Source organism: Clytia hemisphaerica, unplaced genomic scaffold (genome assembly GCF_902728285.1).
Source record: "Clytia hemisphaerica strain Z4C2 unplaced genomic scaffold, Clytia hemisphaerica genome assembly, whole genome shotgun sequence".
NCBI lineage: Eukaryota > Metazoa > Cnidaria > Hydrozoa > Leptothecata > Clytiidae > Clytia > Clytia hemisphaerica.
This window is the reverse complement of record NW_027103917.1, coordinates 1762142-1768141: the sequence shown is the minus strand read 5'-3', so window position 1 is coordinate 1768141 and position 6000 is coordinate 1762142.

Genomic DNA, 6000 nt, shown 5'->3' with positions numbered 1-6000 from the left:
AACATTGTCAAAATTCCAAGACTTAAAAAAGTTTCAACTGCTGGTATAATGATTTATTGTAGATTTTTCTGTAATTTCTTCTGTCTTTTTTCAATCATTTTTAATACACAGACACACTAGAGAAAAATAAAATGAAATCCATATGTTGAAAGTTCATTTTTCTCCTGTCTAGGATGGACCGTATTTAATCAATCTCTTCAGTGTCAGGTTGAGGTTCAAAGATTTTACAAATTTACTTTTTGATAGGCAGATAGGGATTGTTGAATATGCTAAGGTGTGGGTTGGGCTGATAAGAGATTTCAGAGGATGGGTGTAACCCTACTATCAGTGCTGCAAATAAGGAAATTTCAGTTGTCTAGTAATTGGGACACTGTCAAAAAGAAGGTACAAAAAATGGATGTTTTTGCACCATCTTTACAACCCTGACTAGTTTTGAAAATTACAGACTCATAAATGTCTACTAGGCCCTACATTGATACCCATGGTTAATTTAAAAGGTCTGTCTTCGGACCCACCCGTAACTGTAAAAGGTATACTTAAAGAGATATAAGCTTTTTTGAACTGCGGTCCTAAAAAGGACAATGAATTGTCCTAACTGAAAGGATAATGAGTTATCCAAGATCAAAAGTCTTGATAGGGTGCGGAGCAAGTCAAAATCTGGTACACATGTAGAACATTATCCTATAAACAAGATTCCAATTCTAACATCTTGTAAAAAGGTCCAAAATCAAAAATGGACAATAAATTGTCCTAAATGTTGTAAAGTATGGGCAATTAATTGTCATGAAAATCAACTTTAAAACAAAAATTCATTCGAGATCCTTACAGATCAGGCTCGAAATACCTCAAATATAAGATAATCAAAATTAAAATCGTTGAACGGCCCTCTCCGGAAAATCTGTTGTCCAAAGGCAAATGTATTTTAATTAACCACTTTTGGTGGTAACCAGACGATTCAATCGAACGGAATCGACATCGAACCAAATCGAACGCATCACCGATTGAATTCGATTGGCGAACGCAATCGAATCTCAACGAACGTCAAATTCTGGTAATATTCGATTGTTCGATGTGTTCGACTGGTTCGATCGTCGATTCCGTTCATTGAGAGCCTGGCTTATTCTTGCAGCTCCCAACATCCAAGCTCTCAAACATCACAAAACCGAATGAATTACTTTCGATTCCCGTAGAAATTAGGCGATGAACAACGGGGGGTCATGAAGCGACGCAATCGACGCAATCGAACATCAATCAATCGAATCGGAAATTTGAAATTGCGGGAGATTATTGCGTGCGACAATCGAAGTTCAATCGGTCGATTGCGTTCGATTTGGTTCGACTGGTTCGATCGTCGATTCCGTTCGATTGAGATCGTCTGGCTTTAAGTAACCACTTTTTGTACTTTAACACTAGGGATTCAACCATTTTTATCTTTTCTGAAATAGTGCCAAAACTATCAGCTTATTTACAGTAAGCTAAAATTTTGCACAAAACTGTATGAATGGTTCACAATTCAGTTAGGAACATTTGGTATGGCGCGCGAAAGCGCTTTAAAATACTATCATTTTTATAATACTTTTATAATACTTTTATAATACTTTTATAATAATTTTATAATTTTTATAATACTTTATAATCTTCTTCAAATATGATACTATCTTCTTCAAATATGATACTATCTTTTCAAATATAATACTATCTTTTCAAATATAATACTATCTTTTCAATTATACGATAATATAATTCTTTCAAACTAAGAGACTAGCTTTTCAAATATCATACTATCTTTTTTTTGAAATTTATTATTTTCTTTTTTTTTAACTTATTGGCTCTCTTTTCGAGCTCAGAAAAGTAGTTAAAAAGTAGAGTTTCGAAAAGTCAAGTTGAGAGCAGTGCGTAGCAACCGGGGGGCAAGAAGGGGGCAAGTAGGGGGGGGCAATGCCCCAATAGTTTTTTCAAAGTGGGTTTTCTGAAAACGAATTTAATAATATTTTTTTTCTTCCTATTCACAACTATACTAGTTTGATGCGTTTTTAGACCATCTAGAGGCTCCAATTTCAAAATCGCCGACAATCAACTGACGTTACGCGCGTTTTATGTCTTTTGTTTAATGATAGAAAAAACTAAAACGTTTTGCAACGTCATCACTTTTGACACGGCTGCAGACCTCCTTTTTAACCCGTCAAATTTTGCTTTAGCTTACATTTTCGAGTTGGGAATTGTAAGATGACGTAAAATAGGTACTACAGATGGTATATTTGGTGACGTCACAAAATACAATGCTTATAACCGAACTAGAGTTTTTCAACGCAAACTTATTTCGACTTTACGAGTATTATATTTTGAAAAGAGAGTATTTTTTATTAGAAGAAGAAGTATTATTTTTAGAAAAGATAGTATTATAATTGAAAAGATAGTATTACACTAGGAAAAGATAGTATTATAGGTAAAGAAGTAATTTTTTGAAAAGATAGGTTAGGTATTTTCGCGCGCCAGCAGGCGTCCTGTACGCGCCCCGATAAAAATCATCATTAAAAAATGACGTTTGTGTCTTTTCGCACATTTTTTAGCCTAGACGATGTAGCAAACATAGTAAATATAAGCACACTGTGCTTTTAATTGGCTGAAGTTTTTTTTTGCGTCAGAATTTTTTTTTCAAACTTTCAGCAATGATTGACCAAACTGTTACAATGAAAATTATCCAGCGCATTTTTTATCTTCTTATCTTCTTAATATTCAATGAAGCACTCAAAGTTTACTGAATTTAAGCACATAAGATATTCTTATAATTATTGATATTCACTAAAACACCGTTCGTTGTGCGCTGCGGTGGAGTGTATGACGTAACTCGCGCGGTAACTAACTCGCTTATTGTTGGAATATCATATTGGGCGTTTTGGCGTTACAACCTCGAAGCTAGCGGCGCCCCTGTCTTTCTGCAACTCTTTCCACCATTTTAGATGGCCATAACTATGGCGCGCCAAAGCGGAAATAAATACTATCTTTCATTTCGCGACACTATCTTTCATTTCGTGGCACTATCTTTCATTTCGCGGCACTATCTTTCATTTCGCGAAACTATCTTTCATTTCGCGACACTATCTTTCATTTCGCGAAACTATCTTTCATTTCGCGACACTATCTTTCAGTTTGCGACACTATCTTTATTAAAACGACACTATCTTTTTTAAAACGATACTATCTTTCCAAAAAAACATTATCTTAATTGAAACAATACTATCTTTTTCACAAGATACTATCTTTATTATGGAAGCCAAGAAGTGCCATCGAGAAAAAAATATTTAATTTTAGAAAAAAAATATTTAATTTTAGTAAGAAAAATTAAATTTAGAAAAAATATCAATTTAGAGAAAAAATTAAGTTCACAAATGTTTTAAGAAAAAAGTTTTTTGCCTGATTCCGTGCATGCTTACACCAAAAGTCCACCGTCTGAAAAAAAACTTGGCCTGATTCCTCCCGGGCGGCGCACTTACTTACAACTTTCGTTTTCATACTTCCTGGATTTGTCTTTGGATTTGACTTTTGTTATTCAGACAAGATTATTTTTAGTTAGTCACTTTCACATGACTAAACTGTCCAAATGAAATGGTTTTCTTCACTTAGCTCGAAAATAGATCTTGTAATTAGACGTTTATAAAACACTAATTTCGGTTAATAAAGGTGTAAAAAATTTGGATTTGAAGTTTGGTTGGGGGAAAAATTGAGTAAAAGTTTTTGGTCGGGAATAAAAAAATCAGGTAAAAAAGGTTTTGGTCAGGTGATGAAATGTCGGGAATAAATTTTGTTGGGGAAAAATTTCGTCACCCCTTCAAAATTTTCGTCACTTTCCGCTGACATTTTTTCCCATAATAACAACGTAGGTAAAAAAAATTCTGATTTTTTGCATAAAAGTAGAGTATCATAAATAGGTAGGTAACGGTTGCGTTAGATTTCGGTAACAAAAATTAATGTACATAACAAACAGCCAAAAGCGCTAAAATTAAAACCTGCGAGAAGTAGTTCCAATAAGGTATGTTTTAAGGTTTTAATTTTTTTTCTAAAGTAAAATTAAATTTTTTTCTCTAAATTGATAATTTTTCTAAGTTTAATTTTTTTTTACTAAAATTAAACATTTTGTTCCCTAATTTAAATTTATTTTTCTAAAGTAAAATTGAATATTTTGTTTCTAAATTTAAATTTATTTTCTAAAATCGAATATTTTTCTCTGAATTCAAATTTATTTTTCTAAAATAAAATTAAATATTCTTTTATTCTAAAATTAATTATCTTTTTCTGAAATTAAATATTTTTTTGTCGATGGCACTTCTCGGCTTCCATAAAAAAGATAGTATCCCGTAAAAAAGATAGTATTGTTTCAATTAAGATAATGTTTTTTTGGAAAGATGGTATCGTTTTAAAAAAGATAGTGTCGTTTTAATAAAGATAGTGTCGCGAACTGAAAGATAGTGTCGCGAAATGGAAGATAGTTTCGCGGAATGAAAGATAGTGTCGCGAAATGAAAGATAGTATTTATTTCCGCTTTGGCGCGCCATACATAACAATAGATCCAAAAGAGCGCCATAATCTTGGAAGATAATTTGTTTTGGTCTCCAGCTTTGGAAAGTAGCAATGTTTTTGGTTGTTTTTGATGGAAAATAGTAAGAAACTTAAGTTTACAAGTGTCATTTAGTTTTTGCTGGCTTGTAGAATGGCAGGATCCTGGATGGTTTCCCTAACTGCAATTAATTTCAGGTAGCAAATTTTGGTTATTCGGTCTCAAAAAGGACAATAAATTATCCTTTTTGTAAAATATCACGGTTAGAATTAAGGACAACTTTATTGTCCTATTTTGGGACCCAAGTGCCAAGAATGTAAAAAGTGGGCTATTTTACTATTAGGAGTTAGGCAAATACTTTTTTATTTATTGGTTTACAGATTCGCCGACGTTATTTTTGCCAAAATATAAAAAAAATAAAATAGAGATTTCAAAAGCTTTTGTTTACTTTTTCTCCTCTGACTATCAAAAAAGAAGAAAAAAATAAAAAAACCTTTACTTAAACAGGAAAACAAAAGAAAAGAAGAGAAAGAGAGAGGGGGTTAATTGATCTAACACAGCTGTGCCCTATTCTGCCAATGTAAAGATATTTTGATCCTTCCCTTAATGTCAGGGAACTTCTCCGTGGAATTTCCCTATCCACATAAAACAAACTAAATTATATAACTCTTTGTGTACACAGTGGATTTTCTTCCTTTTTTTTCTTTCTTTTGTAATCACTTTTATTTAAAGTCCTTTATGTGATTGTTAAAATTCAAGAGTAGATATAAAAATAGACATACCAGAAAAGTGGGATGGGGAACCCTAAAGTGGGAACCCTAAGGGTGAACCCTAAATAGGAACCTATGCCAGTCTTACATACACACATACCAGTCTCATAGTGGGCACCCCCCCTGGATTCAGGGGGGGGTTGAGGATTTTCAGATTTTTAAAAATAGGTGGGGGTTGGGTTGATGAGAAATTTCAGGTGGGGGTAACCCTATGTAGGTGGGGGTAACATTTTTCAGGTGGGGGTTGTCAAGTTTTCTGTATTTAACTTCGTTTGATTTTGTACTTTTTTGTCTTTTTCAACTATACTAGATAAAAATATAAACAAATGACTGTCATAAGTTCTGAAGGTTAAAAAGAGTTCATTTTTTCTCCAGTCTTTTCCTTTCCAGTTTGTAGTCCTCAGGACTTTTAACTGGGATCTTTAGTGTTCCTAAAAGGAACAAGACCTCCAAATTCGAAGGTGTGATTCGATTGCGCCGTTTTGTGCATATGAGTTGGAGTATGGTGTAGCCCCTTTCTACCGGCGAGGTTGCTGAAAAAGGTGGGGGTTGGGCTGATATGAGATTTCAGGTGGGGGTAACCCTATGTAGGTGGGGGTGACCTTTTTCAGGTGGGGGTTGGAGGGGTGTTGCCCACTATGAGTCTTCATGTGTACATTTTTATGTTTCAGTTTA